The sequence below is a fragment of the Callorhinus ursinus genome, unplaced genomic scaffold (assembly GCF_003265705.2).
Source record: "Callorhinus ursinus isolate GAN/ISIS: 27379988/994484 unplaced genomic scaffold, GSC_fseal_2.0 scaffold5, whole genome shotgun sequence".
In the NCBI taxonomy this organism is placed as follows: Eukaryota; Metazoa; Chordata; class Mammalia; order Carnivora; family Otariidae; genus Callorhinus; species Callorhinus ursinus.
Window position 1 is genome coordinate 23016869 of NW_027397067.1, and position 22924 is coordinate 23039792.

Consider the following 22924-nt stretch of genomic DNA (forward strand, 5'->3'; position numbering starts at 1 on the left):
TTCCTTCAGAAGGGCAGAAGAAAGCATATTAGGTCTCAGAATGTGGTAAATTCCAATTATTCTTCAGTGGTTGCTTTCTTGTATGATGATAAGCACCACAATAGTATTAGCCCCTATTTTTAAAAAGTGTAGTTTCAATCTATGTATATATTTGGTTTGATTAAAATATAGTATCCTCATGGGGCTGATGTTTAAATAAGATTAATATTCATCTATCTTTTGGTATAATCAGGTTATACCAAATAAAACAAAACCTGTATCTCAAACTCTTAGAGATAATTTCTTTAACTTGTTCATGTATATCCTTCCAGAATACACACACACACACACACACACACACACACATTTACATAAATGTTTGTAAATTTTCCCCTTTAATGGGCTTTGCATCATTTTTAAATATTGTTCTTTTAGAACTTGTTTTTGTTTGGTTTTACTCAGTATGTCATACACTTCTTTCAGCTGGACCTTTTAAAAAAACTTAAGTCCAACTTTAATTCTTCAGTCTCCAAAACCATAAATTCTTATCCTTATGCTTTTAACATTTTTAAAATATGTTCATCCTCAAGCCTTTATTACTTTAACCTATACAGGCTCGCTCTGCAAGTCAATTCGCCAGTGAAATTCCAACTTGAAACATTAAAGTGTAGTCAGTAATGATGTTATTCAGGTTAGGTTAAATATTTTCAAATGCTTTATTCAATAAAAAAATACCAAAACCTATTATGCTTGATATTTTTTTGTGTATATAAATACACCAGCATTATGATGGATGAGGAAATACTTCATCTAAATTTTATCTGCTGATGTGCATAAGACTATTGCAAGTTAAACTTACATTATTTATTTTACCAAGCATTATGAGGGAAGCATTTTGACATACGAAACATTTATCTCCTTCCTTATTAATATAATTCTATCAAAACTCAAGGTGAATCTGAGAAATTGAAATACAAAAGAAATGTTTCCATAAATACCAATAAATGTAAAAGAAAAATAAATGGCTTAAGGGGCAATGTGAAAACATGTCTGACTTTTCAGCTAGTTCATTTTCATTTTTGCTTTGGAGAACAACTGAAAAAATACAAAACTGTATATACTAAGGCAGTAGAACCACGTGGTGATAATCAACACAAGAGTTGTAGCCCTTACAGAATTCAAGCTATGCCTATGGAGAACTCAGCTATTCCAAACAATTTGTACACTAGGGGTTATTCTCCATAACCTATTTGGGTCATGAGTAATTTATTAAGCAGAATTAGATTTTATTTCCAAAGACCATTTTTTCCATAGCATTGCATACTTGTAGACACAATTCAGGGATGATGGATACACTACTCCTAGCACCCTACTTCCACAAAATGGAGACAACAGCAATGTCTTTTAGCCCATAGATAATCTGATCTCTTGACAAATGATCACTTAGTAGGAAAATGGATTTGGATTTCTAAACTCTAATGGAAATTTAAAGTAAAAAAAAATTTAACGAATTATTAAATTCTTCCTACAGTGACCAGTCATGTTGATGTAAGGCTACTAGGTAAGGGGATTTTCACCACCTCTAAAACTTATGAAAGATTACACCACTTAACTTTAGGCACACCTCAAGTGAATCTTAAGTGGTTTTTGTGAACTTAAAATATTTTATAAATTCTATTCATTTAACGAAGAGTGCCTGAGAGAAGTTGCAAAATAAATGTTTGGTGGATAAATAGGTGTCTCTTACATATGTGGCTTTGGGTTAAATGTAAGGAATGCAAACAAAGTGATATGGAATCTACCCTGGAGAAACTTACTTAAACAGTAAGAAGACCTGTACAGGGGGAGGAAGTTGGAAGGTGATATGTCTTTAAAAAGATAGCTCCAACCATGTGCTATAAATCAAAGGGGAAGAGTTGGAAGAGACAAGAGTTTGAAGTGGGATCTGAAGTGCTGGAATGATTTTGGATTTGAGAAGGGGAGAGGGGCGTCCTAGAAAGAGAGATTTCCACATGCAAGGGCACAGGTGTACAGACACTGGGAGGGAATGGGGAACTAGGGAACCTTTGTGATCAGGGAAATGAGATGGTCAGGATTGTGCTTGGGGAAGACCAATCTGCAGAAAGCACGGGAAATGTACTGGAAGATGGAAAGACCATAGGCGCAGGAGCAGATATCCTGCAGGTCCCTGGAAACGTGCCGCTGAAGCTTGGAAACAGGTCAGGGTTGGTGTTAAAGGGGTAGGAATCTGGAAGTCCTCTTTCTCTTCCTAGTAGTCATACTTGAGAAGCCTCAAGAAGAGCAAAGGACCAGGACAGGTCCTGGGCGGAGGGTGATGGCGTGTGAAGGGCCAACTTCTATACCAAACATCCTGCCCAACATCTGGCACCTCGAAAAAAACAAACCACCTGCACAAGGTAAGGCCTCTGGAGGGGCGGGAAATCAAGGTGTAGCGATCCCTAGATGATAGTGCTTCCCAGTACACCGCAGGGCCACTAAAACCGAAACATGGACTAAATGAGATCTATTTAAAACTGAGTGCATTTTGACTCTCTTCAATAGCCCTCTTTCTTCGACCAAAGAAACTCAGAAGGGAGTCCCAGCTTTGAATATACAATCATGGCCTACACGCTTTTTTATAGGGTGTTTTAAGCTACTTTGTTTTCCTAAAATCCCCTCTAACTGTGCCCGTTAAGAGCACACGGGTCAGGGAACCGGAGAGCCCAGTGATGTTATTATTCAAGTTCATCCTGTCTTTACCGCACCAGAAGGTAAGGAAAGGTCTGGGTGTCCACCAGGCGGCCTCGCCGAGGAGGAACTTGGCACAAATTTTCCAGATCTCAGGGAGAGCGGGCAAAAGAAAGCAAGCCAGAGTACGAATAGCGCCCCCGTGGAAAGCGAGACTTAAGGCTGCCACCAACCCACCCGGCTTCTCCCTCAAACCCAGGAAAGAGGGATTACGGGGGCTGGCTACGGCCCTTGAACGGAGCTGGAGGTGCTGGGAGGAAAGTCAGATCCCATCTGTGCTCCCGGTCAGCCCTGCACTCCTCCGGGAAAATACTCCGGGCCCTATCACTCAGGAGCGATCTCTCCTCACCCCAGGTCCCCGGGGTCGAGTAGCGGGCCCCGGGTCAGGGTGGCGTCAGGGCGGGCGTGGGGAGAGCCCAGCATCTGGAAGCACAAGGGCCCAGGGAATCCCGCGAAGCCACCACAGCGCTCGTCGGCGGGGCACCCCGGGCTTTCCCCGCCGCCGGCTGCGCGGCGACCGCCGAATGCGGACCCTCCTGCCGCAGAGCGGGAGCCACAGAGGGAAGCAGGTGGGTGTGGAGCCGGGCCCGGGGCCCCAGGGAGCGGCGGGCGCGCCCGAGGAGAGGGAGGCGCCAGCCGAGGTGTGGGCGGTGCCCGCCCGCTCGCCCGCGCCCCGGCCGCGCCCTGGGCTCGGGGGCGCTGTCCCAGGCCGGGCGCACACCTCCCGCCCCGCGAGGCCGAGCCGGGCCGTACCCGGAGGTGCCCAGCCGGCCACCCAGCCCCGCCACGCGGGCCCGCCGCGCACCTCGAGAGCCGCGAGCGCCCGGGGGGAGGGGGAGGGGGAGGAGTGGGAGGAGAAGGAGGAGGAGGCGGAGGCGGCGGCGGCGGCGGCGGCCCCTCCAGCCCGCGGGTGCGCGGAGCGCGGGAGGAGGCGGAGCGCGAGGCGGGGTGGCCGCGGGCGGGTGTGCACGCCGGAGCGGCGCCCCCGAGCGCCCTGCCTCGCCTCCCGCGTCCAGCCTCTCCCGGGCTCAGCCACAGACACACACCCACCAAGCACCCACCACCCTCCGCCCCCGCCGACCGCCGCCACCTCTCCGCCGGCAGCCCGAGCGAGCGGCAACTCTCCGGCCCGCACGGCTCGCCTTCCCGGCTCCTTCCGCGCGGCGAGCTCAGCCCCACTCGATTTTTCCTTTTCTATCCAGCCCTCTCTTGTCTGGGCGGCGGCGGCGGCGGCGGCAGCAGCAGCAGGGGGATGGGGGCCCGCGTGGGGAAGGGGGCGAAGATCGATGAAGATTATTGTTCTTTTTAAGGATACCTTAGCTTCCTCCCGCCGCCTCTCCCTTGAGCTTTCCTGCTAGAGACCGTGAACAGAGTCAGGGATGTGAGGAGAGGGGGGAAAAACGCCAGGAGCTCCAGCCAGCCGGGGAGACCCTCCTCTCCGTGGAGGGGAGGGGGATTTTCCAGCGACAGATCACTGGCGAAGGGGACCGTCGCAGGGAGAGGAGCCCCGGAGGGAGCGGGGAATCCCACAACCCTCTGTGGCGCCCGAGCCCGTGCCGCCTGCTGAGCGGGGTCTGTGGGAGCTAGGTAAGTGAAGGGGCATTGCTGCTCCCCGAAGGGGTCTTCCTTTAAGAATGAATCATCGCGGGCAGCGTAGCCAGACTTGAGTTACTAAAGGAATTGGAAACTGCCATATGGCGCCGAGTGGACTTACACACACAAAGCTGAAGCTGACTTAGCCCTGAGAGGTTTTTAATGCAAGGCTCCGTCCCCGTGGGGAAGGCACTCCAGTGTTAGCCCCTGAAAAGGTTCTGAGCAGTCTGCCTGGGAAGGGATGGGGAATGTTATTTCTGGGAGATGAGCTCCTGTTGCCTTCTGTTCATTTGTTGGTAAATGCCACACTCACATGCACACACTTGTGGGACCGGATTTAGGGAGTGTGATGTCTCTGATGTATGAACAGTGCTCAGAGCACAGAGACATGCATGCATCTTATCCTTCGGGCGGTGCGCGTTCTCCGTTCTGTAGCAAGGTTCCCGAGAGGGAGAACGAGTCTCTAAGGAAAGAGCTTCATGGCTGTTTCCAACACACTCTGCTAGAGGACTTGAGAATACAGTTGCCCTCAATGGCACCAAAAGATACCATTTCCCTCATCGTTTGCTTCCAATGCTAAATGACTGTTTTCAAAATAGTATGCTGCCATCCATTTTCTCGAATTCTAAGCATTTTTGTGTGTTCATTCATAAAAATTGTCAGTGTGCAATATGCACAAACATGGCATTTATACATCATTTATGACTGCACAAGTGATAGAATCATAGATACAAGATTACACTGAAAAATTTAGGATGCACAGATGTACACTGGGTTTATTTCATGCAGGTTCAACAGTCCTTCTAATCAAGTTATGCAATAATGTCAATATTTTAAATAGCTTTTCACATTTCTGTTTTTGCACTGGTTGTTGGCTTTTGTTGGGATTTGATTATTTACGCTCAGCGCAAAAGGGAAGTAGGAATTTGTTATTGTTTCTAAATGTGTGGCATTGTGTGGGACAATGGTCTCTTGGTATGTTTATCAATAAACATCAATTGAGATATTACATTTCAGAAGACAAGAGAAAGGTAAATTCTGGTCAAAAATCTAAAAGCCACCTTGTCAATACTGCATAACTTCCAGGAAAGATTTTCAAAAAAGAGGGTAACATTAAAAAAATATATGTATATATGTATTGAAGTTTCACTTTATTTCACTCTTTAGAGAGAGAGAGTGTTGTGTGTATGTGAATAAATATAAAGTTGTCCAAAGCCTACTTGTAAGACATGAATTAGATCTATAGACATCTAAACTAAAGATTTTTGATTCTTAAATTAACCAGAACTTAAACAGTTGAGTAATCTGGCCCATTATGTATGTGTATGTGCGTTTAATTGCTGCTAGGGGTGGTGTTTTTAATGTAGGGCATAAATAATGTGCTTGCTTCCTTGTGTGGCTGGGTAGAGTTTCTGAGGGTACTGTGTATAAATAACTTTTTTTCTCCACTGAATAAAAAGTATCCTCTTCACCTAAAAGGATGAATATGCCTCCACAAAGTAAATACTATAATCCCCTCCCTCTTGCTGTCAGGTTCAGACCAGTTGTTTACCATGAATAGAATTCCGTCTAATGCACTCTTTTTCCTTTTCTGGCACAGCACAGACTCTTGGAGAAAGGAGTGAATCAGTTGGCAGTTCTCTTTGCTTTCTTCCCCCTTTTAACCTTCACCATTCCTTCTCCAGGGTAGTGCTTCCAAATCTCCCTCATACACAAACACACACACACCGACTCCAAAAAATAACTCCATTGCCTGCCACTTTGAGAATCTTAGCGTCTGTCTTTTCTTTTTTCTCTGATGTTTTTCTAAGTAGAATCAATCCATGTGTCACTTTAAACTATTTCCAATTTCACTTTTCTCCAAATCCCACAGTTGAACTTTCCAGGCATACATGTTTACTGAATACTCAGGTGGGAGTAGTGAAAATTATCACCTTATCTAATCCTGGCTGTTTGGCTTTTAAAGTTTCCTTGTTGACACCATGGAGCAACTAACTGAGCGTGAACGCACGCTTCTCATTTCCAGTACAGTAACAAAAGTGAGACCGCTAGAAAAAGTGGAGTGGCAAGGATAGGCTTTCAGTCACATTTCTTGGTAACTCAAAATAATATCTGCCCAGGTTCTTTTTGCCTACCTGCCTGTATGTCTGTGGAAAATCTTCATTAAGCATGGAAAAAAATATTTTTTCTTCAATTTATATTTGTCATTTTGAAATAGTATTCTAGGGAGATTGGGATATGTGTGTACATACTATGAAAGTAGACCAAATTACTGGTAAAATCTAGGAGAGCTACAAAATCTGTTCATTCTAACTTCATGCATTTTTTCCTTGAGGAATTATAAAGAAGTAATTTGTTATTTGAAATGTGCTATCCCTTAGAGACTAAATTCCTTAAAGTTGATAGGACATCTTCTCAGGGACATTTTTAAGGTAACTACGTGAGGTTAAGATACTCTGTTTACTTCAGAATGTAATGTTATTTGGGATTTGCTTATATTCAGCAAGTGGATTCTGCATAAAGTCACAATGCCTGTTATTTTCACAAAGGTTTCAGAGAAGAGTAAGCATGTATTAGTGATATTTTTTAAGTTCAGTATTTTTTCAGAGTATTTTTTAAGGTAAGAGCTTACGACCTTGTTATTCCCAAAGTGATAAGATAAACTTTATAGAGCAGCACAGTCTTAAACTTTTTAGTTATATACTACAAGCATCTCCGTACTCTAGATGTATAGTCCATTCTTGTTCAGTGGTTGTTTCCTCTCTGTGCTTCTTAAGTATAAATTCCCACCGATTCTTTACTATAAGCCCTGGCTGTCGAGCAAAAGGTCTAGTGTGTGTGACCACAGACTCCGTGGCCTGTGTAAGCCAAACCCTACCATATTATCTTTTTTTTTCTATCATATTATCTTTAAGGGAAAAGTACCTGTTCCTGTAGATTGAATTGTACCTATCCATGCTGTGATTTAATGTCATGTATCTACTCACTCATTCATTAATTCATTTATTACTCATTAAGTGTATATAAGGAGAAGTGTGCTTGATTAGAATGTAACCAGTATAAAACAGCTAGATAAAAGACATAGTCCTTGCCCCTCAAGGATTTTTTAAAGTGTAGAGAATACAACTTGAATATATAACTAGTCAAAGAATCACATGTGTCGTTCAAAATCAGAGATCTCTGGCATATAGACATACATTTAACAGTTTCATACTTAATAAATTAATTAAGGCAAATCATGAAGAGGATCATGAAAATTTGTCACAGTCTATGCTTTGGGGAATTATTAAAAACCAATAACAACTTTTATTAAAGTGATTACTCTTTAAATTGAAATTAAATTAAAACATTATTATAAATATTTATATTTTAATTTTAATCATTATATTGTGATTATTTTATCTATATAAACAAAATAAATTTCTTTTTACTATTATTATTATAACAAGCACTTTGGCCAGGAAATGTTTTCAGTGTTTTACAAATATTAAATAGTCTCACCACCACCCTATGAGGCAGCTATCACTAATTCTCTTCATTACACAGAAATGAAAATTCAGGTACAGAGACTTTTTATATAAAGTCACGTAGGAAGTAAATGGTACAAACTTGTCAGGCATTCTGGCTCTACTTAACCACTATGATATTAAGAAGTATTAAGGGTGATCCCAGACAGAATAAGAAAAGTTGTTTGCAGCTTCTAGATTTATTTGAAGCTCTATCTTCCCATTAAAGGATACAACCATAGTTCTGATTACAAGGATGCTTGGAAAAGGTAAAAAAGGGACTTTCAGTAGGTGAAAATGCCAAAATTTTCAACATAAATTTGAAATAAGAAGCTAGGTTACCTGGAGGCTGATCTTTAAAAGTTGGGTAGACTGTTATCAGAATGCTAAAACATTAGAAAGTACTGCTTTTAGAGTGACCACAGAGAATAAAGTTGGCTGAGAGATGACTGACTAGCCAATTTCAAACGATAGATTATTTTATTTTCATTTCCAGTTTTTAAAAACTTTTGTGAATTGTTTTGAATAAAGTGTTATATTTTTAATTTATTATTTTAGAATTATATATTCATATGTTAAAAGAAAAATTATTAGTTTTCCAATGTGTAATTTTCTTATACCCGTGTCCCCATATTTTCCTCTGTGAAATGTACCTCCCATATATTATGGAAATTGGAATACAGTCACTTAACAGTTTTACTTTCTAGTATATTGTCTAGAATGCATTTATTTTATTAAATGACAACTATAATATAATTGTGAAAGCATAAATCAAATTATAAATTACTGAGATTTTTAGCAAGGAAAGCTTCTATAATATTTGAGGTAAAGTTCTTTCTAAATAGCCATGGCTTCTGGTTATGTGAAAAATACCACCTGGATTAAATTTGGATGATAAAATGGCCAAATATTCCCTGAAGCATGCCATATAATTAAATATTTAGATATATCCTCATGATTAACATTTTAATTTTTCCCACAGATGTTAGGTTTCATAAGCTCAGTTGCGTATTGTATAGACAACTCTCAACCTACAGTTGGCTTAAAGCTTATAAGTTGATTTTAAAGGTTTGGGTTTTTTTTTGGAACCTGTATTGCATTTAGAGAAGCAGTACTTTTCTGATGTTTAGGTCTCTAGCCCAATCTACAAATGCCCTTTTTTAAAATCAGTAATATACCCAAAGTATAGTAATACTAGTACTAAAAACATAACCATTATGTGTAGCAATATTCCTGGGGAATAACTTGATTTGAATAATATTTATTGACTGCTTCCTCTGTGCAGGGTTCTTTGGGGATACAAAGGTGAACATGGTACTGCCTGGGCCTACAAGGAAGAGAGAAAATTGAGTTCATAACTCGCTTTCACATTAGGCAGAATAAAGAAAGCTTAATAATATTGGTATAGGCAAAAGAGTGAATAATTGATTCAGAGATCTATCAGAAGAGCCAGGGACTGCCTACCTCCTTAGGATTCTCATCTGGTGTTTCATCCTCAGGGTATCTCCCGAGCTCCTTTCTTGGTGCCAAGCCCTAAGCTAGGTGCTGGGGACATAAATATGAATCGGACAGCATGCTTTCACAGCCTGCACATGCAGACAAGTAAATCATAACAAAATGTCATAAATGCTGTTGGCAGAGCAGAATGGCAATTCAGTGGAGTAGTTGCCTGACAGAAGCATCCCGAGAGTAAAAAAATGTGATTGCTCTGAGTTCCTAGATGGATTTAGTCGTGATTCACTCCTCAATTAGACCCAGTGTCCCCTTTTAGTAAGCAGGGTTTTGTAATGTCCCTTTTACTTTCCTGAAATGATATTTATAGATAATATAACCTATCTTCATATGTAATATTTTAAAAGTCAATCAGTTCTTTCTCTGTAAGAGAAGCCAGAAATCAAAGGAAAGCTGCTTACGATAAGCTTGTAGGTGTATCAGTTTGCATATGCTCAGGCGTAGCTATACTAAGAGGTGCTAAAGTAGTCAGATGCTTGCTACTTAAAATGCATAAACTTGGGCTTAAGAGAAAACATTGAACTGAATATTGGTGACACTTTTGTATATTTGGCGTTTTTGAAATAAGAATGAAGTAAATATATCCATGGCATGCGACAGCTACAATTGCAAACATGTGGGTGTACTGTATTAGTGAGTGAGTTCACATGAGCAGCGTTATGGCTGGTGACATGACTCTCCAAAATGGTGAGCAAATCGTGGTGAAGTTCCAAATATGGTGCTTTCCTAGAAAATGCCCATGTAGAAAATATTTTTTGTATGACAGGGTTAAGATCGCATCACAGATGCTCACAAGCAAGTTTTTCGTGTATGTATGTGTCTGATCAATAGTGTAAAACTTAGGGAGTGCAGGATTTCTGTACATGTTATGGGGTTTCTGGTATTCCTGGGCCTTGCCCTCCAAATATTTCACAGTTGTAGAAAACTCACCCAAAAGACTGGGTTAATCTCATTCAACAGCACTGATTACAGATACAGTCTGCCACCGAAGGGAGCCAATCTCATTCTAATGCATCACTGGGCTGTTTTGAAAAAGCAGGACTCTCTAAATTTTTAGTAAGAAGATAAATTTAAAGGCTGATGGGATAACAAAGAAAATAAACAGCAACAAAATCAGACCATGTAGATAACTGAATAATAGAAACACCCCAAGAGTAGGCACAATATATGAGGCTGGCTGATCTGATCATAAATGTCAGGATTCCGTTTCGTATGTGGGAGTGTCAGACAAGACTTCACAGATGAAATGACAACTAAGCTAATTTTTAAGAGATGAGCAAGCATTTTCCAGGCTAAAAAGGAGGCAGATGGAGAACATTCTAGGCAGAGGGAACAGCATTTGCAAAGCAGTGTCATAAAGAGGGCGTGGCTGGTAATTGGGGCTCAACGTTGTCAGTTGCAGGGAAATGAGGGGAGATGAGGTTGAAGAAGGTTGGAGGTTAAATGGGAAAGGTGTTGTGTTCTATCACTTGGATCTTATCCTGTGGGACAGGCAGTGGGGGTTAACTGCAATTTGAAGTAGAGTGACATGGTCCACTTTTTGTGGGGGACAGTCTCTGAGCTAGCGTGAGGAAGGTGGATGGTGAGAGGAGAAAAGATTGAATCCCAGGAGACTAATTAGGAGCCTGTTGAGGCATACAGGCAGGATATGGTCCAGGACTTCCCTTAATAGGAATGGTGAAGAAGAGGAGGGTCTGAATTCCCCAAGTGTCCATAAGGCTTTCAGCTCCCAACTTGGGTTGGAATAACAAGCTTGGAGCCCCACTCTTTCTTCTTCAAGGGTCATTGTCTTAGTTGTGGTAACACGAGCTTCTGTACTAAAACTCCCTATTTCAGTGATTAATAGAGTAGAGGTTTATTTTTTGCTCACATAGGAGTCCAGTGTGTGTGTGTTTTGTGCAGTGATTTGGGGACATATTCTTGTGAAGTCCTAGGAATTTGGAGTTCTCTGCATCTAGCTGGGAGTTATGGACGAGAATGAACATAGAGAAGGTTTACCCAAGAAGTGACACACCTTGCCTCCATTCACATTCTTTTGGTGAGAGAATCACATCCCTCCATCTATATACAAAGAGGGCTGGAATATCTAATATCTGGTTAGCCGCTCCCCAGCAACGTTTCTGTATCATGGAAGGAGAAGCAGAATTTTGCTGAACAGCTATTTCTATCATATTCTGCCTCTCTGGCCACATGTAGCAAAACCTCAGCCGCAGGAGACTACCTGAATCCCCCCTGGTCATTGCGTCCATGTCAAAGTCCAGGCTGTAAGGGTGATGCTAAGTCCTCCCCATTACGTCTGGATATGGCTCCTCATTGTCCAGAAACCTTTATACTGAAAGACAGGTTATTGCCCTCCCATGACAGAGTGATGGATCAGGTGTAGAATAATTGTATTAAAAAATTCCCATTTGGAAAAGGGAAGAATGGGAGATGCAGTCATTGGCCCATGACCTGGAAGAAATCCTGCTAGACATTGCCAAACACCTCCTGCCCTGGCAGTAGGGGAAATTCTTTATTTTGTAGACTCTGTGTTTTCTATCTTGGAATAACTTTGTTCATTGTTATCTGTAGCCCTGGCCACCCTCTGAGAAGTTCTTCCCTACCCATTACACACACATCCAAAATGGATATTGGGAATTATATTAACTTCTCAGCACCCTTCTTGCTGGTCCAAGTTTGGGTGCCTTAGAGGATGTTTTATAGTCACTGTTTGTTTGTTTGTTTCCTTAGGCCAGGCTCCTAATTTCTTTGACAATACAATTCCCTTAAAATCTTCATAGGTTTTTAATGTATTTGCTTTGTGTCAGTTACACTACTAACTACATTGAAAATTCTTTCCTATTCATAATTCTTGAACCTGCTTCATTTCTTTGCTCATGTCTCAACGCCGTGTCTCAAGTGATTACTTTGAGGTCATCTGAAAGAACAGCCATGGGTGGTTGGGTGACTTATTAATCAGATCTTTGTTGCAAGGCCGAGTCATTTTGTCAAAAATAGGTATCTGTTATTCAAATCATTTTCAGAGTTATTCCTCACTCTTAGAGTCCCTGAAGCAATGTACTGTTGCAGCTTCATAGTCTTGGATTTCTAGAGTTTGGCAATTTGCCCCATCTGTGTTCTCAAACCAGCCAATTATTTCCTGAGCTCATCCATTACTTTATAACACCTTGCTGTAGGCACTGAGAAACAACCATCACACATAAGCATTCTGGCTCTTTCCAGCCATTTGCTCTGGAGTTAGTGCAGTGTTGCCAGGGCTGAGGAGGGTTCCAGGCCTCCAGTCTCCTCTGGCTATCTCCTGACTGATGCCCACGCTACATATTTAGATTTTTATAAAGGCAGCACCCACTTCAAGGTATTAGCTTCAGAATGAGTTAGGATGATGCCAGCTGCTATAACAAACTGAAATGTTAGTGGCTTGACATAATATAAAAGTTTCTCACCCACATATCAAATGGGGAGAGGTGTTTATGTGGGGATAAAGGGAGAATTGAAAATGCACATCTACTTCTTAAACATCTTGGCTCAGAAATTATGACAGCAACACTCCTGCTTATAATCTGCTGATGAAAACTAGTCGGAGGTCCCCCCCAGAACGCCGGGGGGCTGGGAAATGCAGTCCCTGGGTCAATAAGAGCTTCCCAGAGACAGTTCTCTCTTACAAAAGTGAAGCATAAATTTAGACAATTAGCCCATTCCTGCTGTAGTCATCTTCCTCCAGAATAAATTAGGGAGGAAAGGGCTTGAGTTATATTCATTCTCCAGTTAATCCGTTCTACGCATGGCATTGCCCCACCTCACTCCCGTCTTCTGATTGGCTCTCCATCCAGACTTCTGGGACTAGCACAGCCTTCCTTAGTTCCCTAAAGCATCACTGGTGTAAGGCTCTTGTACATAACAGATTCTGGCTGAGTGCTTTTGGATAAAGGATGGTAATTCTACCAAAGACAAGAAACTAGTTCTAATTGAATGTTAGATGTCAATGCTTCTAGAACTGTCTTTACCATTCCTTACCATGGGGGTTTGCTCACCGGCCCAGATACAAGCCGTTTGCTAGGCCTTTCTCTTCCCCCAGGCTCTTCCTCACATCTCTTTATCTAGGATTTCCCCTCTATCCTTTCTCAAGGTGCAGTGGACTCGGTGTGCAGGTCTACAAAGGGACTTGCCTGTAATAGCCAAACAGTCCATTATGGTTTTATTGTTTTTCCAAAACAAAGCTGTAGTTCTTTCTCTAAAAGGACTTACTGCTTTCTCATAGCCCAACTGTCTCAAAATTATAGCCAGCTTTTTAAAGACATGCATTTAGCAAATATTTGTTAAGCACTTTTCATAGGTAAAGCACTCTTCTAGGTCACCAGGTTAAACAGAATTGGTCCTTATCCTCACAGTGCTTAGAGTCTGTCGAGAAACAAAGAACCGCCCAGCTCCCTCTTCAGTGGCAAGGGCAGTGAGTCTGCCCTAGGTCCAGACGATCGGGGGGTTCTTTCTATTTGGAAGGGAAAGTGCCGGGCAAAGGCAAAGCTGCTGGAAATGAAAGGGTGAGGGTGACACTTGTGGAGTGAGGAGCCGCATGTGGGCTGTGGTGTGCTAAAGTGGGGGATTTGAGACATTATGCCGCCATTATTACCCAGAGATACCTTTATGCTCTGCTTCTGGTCACCTGGTTTGTTTGTTGCAGACTCCGGGACTTGAGTTCTTTGCTTCTTTTTCCACTCCCTCCTCCTGTTTTCTAACAGTGGGCGCTCAGTCATGGCAGGGTCCAGGTAAGCTGGTCCTAAGAGGAAATCAGGCAGGTAGGCACACGTGGCATCTGGAAAAGCCCGAGATGGATGGCTGGCGGCGGTCCAAGTGGGCAGAAAGTTAGATCTCTGGTGTACTGGCAGAAGCCCCAGTCAAATTATGGGGAGGGGAGTGTGGGAACAGGCAATATTTGAGACTCAGACAGGTAGGGGCAGACGGGGCAGGCAGGATTAGGAAGATCCAGCCCCATAGGCTCAGATGCTGTGGTTTGTGGACACTTAAGAATTTAGAAGGAAGTCTATTGTATGGAGCTGGCAGGAGTCTGGACTAGTTTAGACATGGGTGTCTCTTGTCAGGAAAGTCATGTGATGGTCACATCATAAATGCAGGGTTTCGGGCACAGTGGACACGACCATTCCCTGTGCCATCACCCAACTGCCAACACCTCTTTCTGGACTTCCACTAAAGCTTATTAACTGGACTCCTAGCTTCTTTTCTTGTCTCCTCAATCCATTTTGCCCTTTGCTTTTCTTTTTTTATAAATGGCAAATCTGATCTTATCACCCATCTACCTTAACCCCTTAAATGATTTCCCACTTTTCTTAGGACAAAGGCCTCAATCTTTAACTCAGGGGTTACCCTATTCCTTCTTCACTTTCCAAAGCATCGCTAGCGTAAGGCTGTTGTTGATAGAGGCTCTGGTCAGTCTGGCCCCTGCCCGCCTGCCTCGTTTCAGGCCACTCACCCTTCATAGTCTGCTATGATTTCTGGCTTTCTTTTAGTTTATCCCAGGTGCCTGAGATTCCTTGCCACAAGGCATACACAGGTGGTGGTTTGGGGTACTGTCTCTTCCTTTTACCTACCCCACTCTTACTTATGCCCCTGATCTCAGGTCAAAAGTCATTTGCTCAAAGAAGTCTTCTTGGGTCTCTCCATTATTCTCTTTCTTAGCACCTTCTATTCTCCTTTACAGCACTTACCCAATTCTAAATTGTGGGTCATTTTCCTGTGTCGTTTTACTGTGTGAGAATGTCAGCTCACTAAAGGCAGAGGCTGTCCGTATTCACTGCTTTATCCACAACACCTCCACATAGTTGGTGCTCCTTGTTAATGTGTTGGGTCATTGAGTGAAAGAATGGATGGAACCAGGACCCAAGTCAGGTTCTAGGTCACAGAATAGCTACCAGGAGTGCAGCTACCAAGAACTGCTGCCCAGGGTGGGCCAGAGTAGCACCAGAGTAGGACCAGCATGTTGATGAACTGCCAGCCCATGGCCCTGCACTACTCACACACTCTTCACGTGCTTCTTGACAAGGGCTAAAATGGTTCTGCAGCCTGGGCTGGAACAGTTGGAAAGTGAGGGTTGAGGGGCTACCACTGGTAGGAATGGAGGCCACTGGTGGAATGAGATGAGGAAGAACATGGTACTTCCAATGGAGTTTTTCTTTCATCCCTATTTTCAGAACAGGTCTCAGCTTCATAACTTCACAGGAGTGAAGACCAGTGCTTTCCGATAGAACTGTTGTGATGATGGGCGTTTTGTCTGTCTGTGCTCTTCGATTCGGCAGGCACTAGCCGTATAAGCTATCGAACCCTTGAAATGTGACTCGTGAGGCTGAGAAATTAAATTTTAAATTTAAATATCCATATGTGGCTAGTGGCTACCATACGAGACAGTGCAGGCCTGGATTATTATTAGCATGAATTACTTTAGGAAACACTAAGTTTCAAAAGCAGTATGGTTTAAATTCTAGAAATACCCACTTACAACCAACATCAGCCTCCAACTAACCATATATAAACATGCAAGCCATCTGTGGAGTCCAATGCCTATTTTGACTCAGATGAGTATCTCCCAGGTACATCCTAGTGAAGGAATTTGAATGCACTATGATTTATTTCTGTGCATAGGAATTGTTCTTTATTGAAGGCATTTCTTTCTTTATGTGAACTACAAAATGTAAAATGTGATACAAATATAGAACATTATCTTTGTAAGCGTCTAATGTGACCTTAAATGCTTTCTCACGCCCACTTTTCCCAGACAGGATTTCCTTCCTTCCTTTATTTTTCTTTCTTTCTCTCTCTCTCTCTTTCTTTCTTCTTTCTTCTCTCTTTCTTTCATTCTTGTCCATCTTTTCTCTCTGTCTCCTGCTTCTATTCATGTTTCTTCCTCTATTCATGTTTCCCTTCTAACCTCTAAAATGACACAGACACAACACTGTGTTCTTTAACAAGTTCCTTTCCTTTTGCATATTGATTTCTTTTGTGCTTATTTATAAGAGCTGTTTTATCAGTTCAGATTACTAACAAAAAATCCCTCTGAAATGATAATAGCTCTTGACATGCCAATTGATATATTTTTGGAGATTTGTCAGATACAATAATTTCAGTATTTATTATGTAAAGCACGTTATTATGGTGAAGTATTATGCTGGTTTTTTTTTTTCATGGTTATCACCTAGATAACATTAGAGTTGCTTTTAATCCTTTGGAAGTTCCCGTGTGACTGGATCTCTTGAATTCTTTGTTCTGCTTTTCACAGATGAAAAGCACTATCTTCCAGAAAGATAATACCAGAATGAGAAAGTAGTATTTAGAAGGTACAGTTCTGAAATACAGCAGTAAAGTAACATTTGAGAAGAGATGGTTCATCTTTAGTCCTGTTCTCTAGTCTGTATAGCTTAGGACAAATGTGTCTAGGGGCTTCCATGCTAAATGTCTTTAGTTCGTAAAATCACAATTATTAATTAGACTACCATTCAATATTAATTTACTTTTGAGATAAATGTCATTTTAAATTTGGAATCCTAGGGTTTTTTTTCTAAATCTAAGGAGAGCATTTTCATTAGGCTTAATAGAAAGAATACACATAGAAAGCTTAGAAGCTATTAAAAAGTTACTTTTTTAAAATTGTCTTCTGGTTTCATTTAGGCCCAGCAAAATAATAAACATGACTTGTAATCATATATGTGCAGCTAAAGTAGAATGTTATAGTAAGGGTTTTGTCTTTTTTTCTTTTTTATCTTTTGTCTTTTCTTTTTTAGGGAGCCATTTTCTTGCAGGCATTTTATAACACAATGTTTGATACAGTTGTAGGTGCTCAGTAAGTATTTGTCGAGCGACTTAATGAAATAATCCATTTAATTCATTAATTCATTTAAGACCTCCAAGAGCCTTTAAAATTGCAAATGATGGCCAAGGCTATAGCTCACATAAATGAACATTATGTTCTATAAAGCCCCATGAATTAAAACATCTGTGTCACTTCCTGGTATTTTATACTTTTCCCTTCCTTCACATTAATATGTTTAAATCAGGTGGAAAGCATTAATTAGGTGCCAGTTAAAGAAATATTTAAGTCCATAATATTATCTGAGCCTGTAAGACATATGCTAAAAGCACAAATCCAAAAATTCTTGTAATATTCTTTGCAGTGATCCTATGGGTTTTTTGAGATCAAGGGCTGGCTACCTTACCCAATTTTGTATCCCCTGCATTCAGTATAAAGTGATAGCCAATTAACACATTGTTTTGGAAGGAAGGGAGGGAGGGAGGGAATGAGAAAGGAATAATGTATCTAAATCAGTATGTATTATTTGTAATGTTTGATCTTTTTCCATTCTGACCATTATTGGAATAGGAGAAATTATAGATTTATGTTATAGTCAGGATTCATTAATAATTAGGTTCAACTCATCAGTATTTATAGGTTTAACTGAATATAAGATAGTTTGATTGCTCTTACTTCACTTTTTCTCTTCCATCATTGTAATTTTATATATTGATGCTCTAAGGTAGCAAAGTCTAGTGGAGAAATATAGACTCAGGAACAAGAGAGTTGACTTCTAGCCCTGATGCGGAATGGACCCTGGGAAAATCACTTAAATCCACTAATGTTGCCCTTCCAAATGCTATGAATTATATATGTGTGTATATATATATATACATATATATGTTTTTAAAGATTTTATTTATTTATTTGAGAGAGAGAGAGATAGCGAGAGAGAGCACGAACCGGGAGGAGAGAAGCAGGTGCCCCTGAATTTTATATTTTTAAGGCATCTATCTTGAGTATAAATCTCGAATACTAAGGCTAATAATATTACTTTTCAAAGTCACTTACTAAAATTTATTTAGGGGGCGCCTGGGTGGCTCAGTCGAGTAAGTGTCTGCCTTTGGCTCAAGTCATGATCCCAGGGTCCTGGGATCGAGCCCCATGTCGGGCTCCCTGCTCAGTGGGGAGCCTGCTTCTCCCCATGCTCTCTGTCTCAAATAAATAAATAAAATCTTTTAATAAATAAAATAAAATAAAATTTGTTTAGTTTAAAAATTTAGAACTGCAAAAATAGTTGCCAACCCTACCATCTCTATACATGAGAAAATTATAACATTTAATATATTTTATACATGCCACTTAGAGCAAAGGATAGCTATAATGGTATAAGAAGTATTTGAGTTTTAGTCTTCTACATCATGCTAAAAATATTCCTCAGTATTGTTTCCATATTTCCATTTGTTTATCATTCTGAGGCATCCAGAATCCTGCCATTCAAGGAAAATCTCCAGCATCTTATGAGGTTAAGGACATGGGCTTTGCATTAAGATAATGCTGGATTGGAATCCTGGCACGAGCACTCACTAGTTGTGTCATCGTGAACAAGGCACTTACCTTTCTGGGCCTCAGTTTCCTTTCCTTTTTTTTTTTTTTAAAGATTTTATTTATCTTGACAGAGAGAGACAGCGAGAGAGGGAACATGAGCAGGGGGAGTGGGAGAGGGAGAAGCAGGCTTCCTGCTGAGCAGAGAGCCCGACGTGGGGCTCCTATTCCAGGACCCTGGGATCATGACCTGAGCCGAAGGCAGCTGCTTTAACGACTGAGCCACCCAGGCGCCCCAACCTTTTTTTTTTTTAAAGATTTTATTTATTTGAGAGAGAGCAGAGAGTGGGGGGGCACATAGAGGGACAGAAGGAGAAACTGACTCCCCACTTAGCAGGGAGCCCCAACTGGGGCTCCATCCCAGGATCCTGGGATCATGACCTGAGCCGAAGGCAGACGCTTAACCAATTGAGCCATCCAGGCGCCCCTGAGCCTCAGTTTCCTTATTTGTAAATTAAAGATAATACCCATCCCTAGGTGGGTTGAGAATTAATGCATGTTCATTCTGAAAATTAAATTTAAGGGATAAGCATAAAAGCTGCATATAATAATCACCCAACATGTGGTAGGTGATAAAAATGGTAATTATTAACAAAATTCACAAAGCAAATGAGATCATAATTTTGGCTTTCCTTCAGATACATCTCCAAGAATATTCTTACCTTCTAGGAAATACAGTTTCTACTTATGGGCATTTTGATCTTAAGCAGAAATAAAATCCAAGTTTTAAATCTGAATCTTATAGCAATAGCTTATTTTACCTTGACATGCTCTTGGACTATAATCCTGACTACGTGAAGCTTGTAAAAGTGAAAAAGAGTGCTTTAGATACCACCATACCTAAACCCAATATTATTGACTCTTTCCATGAAGAAAAAACATTTCCTTGAAGAAAAAACATTAAAGGAGAACTGAAAAGGGGAAAAATCCAAGATTTCATCATTCTTAAACATACTAGTCCATTCAATGAAAACAGTAGGTGTCCTTTATTTATGAATATTTTCACCTTTGCTTCAAAATGACATTCCCTTATCACAACCATAATTTTTATGATTTTTTTCCACACTGTTCTCCAGATTATTTATTTCAAGACTGTATCATCTGGTATAAGTCACATGAACTGAAGGCTTTCAGTCAGTCCATCTGTGGTCCCGAATTTTCACATTTTTATTTTAGAATATGTTGATGGAATATGATTAGCTCATTTTCCTCATCAAACCGCTTTGATATTTTCTTATCAAATTGTGCTAAATTATATTATTAGCAGTAAATTTAACATCCTAAAATTCTTAGATGCTAGTAGGTCATCTCATCCATCTGCCTTATGTTCTTACCATTAATTATTTTTTATCATTGTAGTTCCCTAGCATTTTATACAACAGAGACACATGGTAGATTGGGAAAGGGAGCAGGGGCAAGGGGAGGAATATTTATAAAGTGCCATACACAGATGGATGCTTAATAAATGCTGTTTAATGATCCTCACTGATGACAAGGGTGGATGGAAAACATTAATTATAAGGGATGTGGAGATGGATGTCTACAGTTCAGTGAGCCTCTTTCCTTTTCTACTTAATGCACAGAATAAAAATCAAGCACATTCTGTGACACATTCTGATTTTTTAAATTAGTTTCATTAATGAAAGATACCATTGATTTGTTAGAAACTGTTTTTTCACGCTAGAAGCTAGAACACATGACAGTATTTTGAATATGGACAGTCAGGAAAGGTACCTATGGCTATGGCTACACTGAGCGTCCTAAGGCAAATTTTGGCCATAGTCTCCTTTGAGTCTGAAGACATGGCCACCTATATATTGTGATTTGAATATGTTGGGAAAGATTTCTACCTTTCAACTTAAACTATTTTCCCAACCCAAATATGGCTCTGCTTGTATTTCCGTTACCACTGGGTCATTCCTTCGATTAAACTTTGCCCTCCTCGTATAGTTTTTCCATGGCAATACTTTATATTAATTAGAAAGAGGAAAGATCATTGTTAAAGGGTGTAAGCTCACCTCTGGGGGGAAAAAAAAGGGACTCACTAACTCCGGTACTTTCTTTTCTTTTACTTTTCTTTTTTTACTACTGAAAATTCAATCACATTGTCTCTTCTGGCTTGCATATTTGTCTTCAGAGCGAGTAGTGTAAGCTGAGAAATTGAAAATTCACTTCTGCAAAATTTTAAACTTAAGAAATTGAAAGGGTGGGGGTGCCTGGGTGGCTCAGTCGGGCTGAGCATCCGACTCTTGGTTTCAGCTTAGGTCCTGATCTCAGGGTCATTGGATTGAGCCCCGTGACGGGCTCCATGCTCAGCGGGAAGTCTGCTTGAAAATTCTCTCCCTCTGCCCCTCCCCACACTTGTATGTGCTCAAGCTCTCTCTCAAATAAATAAATACATCTTTTTATTTAAAAAAAGGAAATTGGAAGGGTGAGCTTTTTCCTATTCTTCATCTGTCCAGTGGAATGTCTAGATGAGTGGTATTCACTTAAATCTCATAGAACCATAAAATTGGAGTGATGGAAGCCACTTTGAAGGCTATCTTCTACATCTCACAACAGGGTAGGAGTTTCTTCTGTGCATACCTGACAGGTGGTCACCTGGGGTCTACTGGAACATTACTAGGCTAGGCCCAGTAGTGTTTTCAGGTAGCATATTCCAGTTGGGGCAGCAATAATTGTTAGAGTCTTATTTATTTATCACTTCTTCCCTACACATTCCAGAAAACCTAGTTCTTATCTTGAACCCAGACCTTGTCAAAATAGATAAATAAGGGCCAGTAGAACTTCTAAACAAATTGGAAGTCACCAAAATAAACTGATAATAGGAGATGTTACCCAAAACATTTGACCAAAAATAAAGATAATAGTGCCTTGAAATTCATTATTCACTCATTTATTCATTCTTTTGGATAGTCCACAAAATTTGTTAAGCATTTGCGTGCCAAAGTTGCAAATATGGATAAGAGAAGCTTATTACTTTTTTTAAAAATTTTTTTATTGTTATGTTAACCGCCATACATTACATCATTAGTTTTGGATGTAGTGTTCCCCATGATTCATTGTTTGTGCATAACACTCAGTGCTCCACGCAGAACGTGCCCTCTTTAATACCCATCACCAGGCTAACCCATCCCCCCACCCGCCTCCCCTCTAGAACCCTCAGTTTGTTTTTCAGAGTCCATCGTCTCTCATGGTTGGTCTCCCCCTCCGATTCCCCCCCTTAATTCCTCCCCTCCTGCTATCTTCTTCTTCCTTTTTTTTTCTTAACATATATTGCATTATTTGTTTCAGAGGTACAGGTCTGTGATTCAACAGGCTTGCACAATTCACAGCACTCGCCATAGCACATACCCTCCCCAATGTCTATCACCCAGCCACCCCATCCCTCCCACCGCCCCACCACTCCAGCAACCCTCAGTTTGTTTCCTGAGATTAAGAATTCCTCGTAACAGTGAGGTCATATGATACATATCTTTCTCTGATTGACTTATTTCACTCAGCATAACACCCTCCAGTTCCATCCACGTCGTTGCAAATGGCAAGATCTCATTCCTTTTGTTGGCTGCATAATATTCCATTGTGTATATATACCACATTGAGAAGCTTATTACTTTTAAGAACTCACAACCAAGAAGGTATTTTCAGTTAAAGCTCATGTGGAACCTTGTTCTCCGTTGTAGTTTTTTTTCACAGTTGTAGTCAGTTGCTTGTATGTTTGTTTGTAGAATGCCTATCTACTTCCACTAGAATGTAAGCTCCATGATGTCAGAGACTGCGCCTCAAGCAGAGTAGGGCTCATAAATATTTGCTGAATGAAAGAATAAAAAGATTGAGTAAATGAATAGTTATGATATAAGATAAAAGCATTATAACATATAGAGCAAAGTTCTAATTCATTATGGCAGAAGAGATTAATTCACCCCGGAACAAGATATTTGTTCTTGATCTTGAATAATGAATAAGCGCTTATCAGATGGAGAATGTAGAAAAGAGCATTTCATACATGAAGGTCAGATTGGATTTGGGGAGTGGCAGGTAAATATGGGGTAGCCGGAATAAGAATATAATTTTTAAATAAATGCTAAGTAAAATATAAATCTGATCATTCACTTTTTCATTCAAAAATATCATTGTGGGTGTACTTCATGCCAGGCACTTGGGATACAATGGTGAATAAGATGAG

General features: G+C 40.8%; 1 protein-coding gene across 2 annotated transcripts in view; it reads left to right on the forward strand.

Moving 5' to 3' along the window:
- The first annotated feature begins 2995 nt into the window (after positions 1-2995).
- The window catches only part of KCNB2 (potassium voltage-gated channel subfamily B member 2), a 383680-nt gene continuing 363751 nt past the window's right edge, over positions 2996-22924 (forward strand). Inside the window, exon 1 of one of the 2 annotated variants that reach the window (XM_073892696.1) lies at positions 2996-3011. The gene's annotated coding sequence lies outside the window, so the exon portion shown is untranslated. Of the gene's footprint in view, positions 3012-3744; positions 4315-22924 lie in introns of those variants that run through there. The other variant, XM_025871448.2, reaches the window with a different exon arrangement.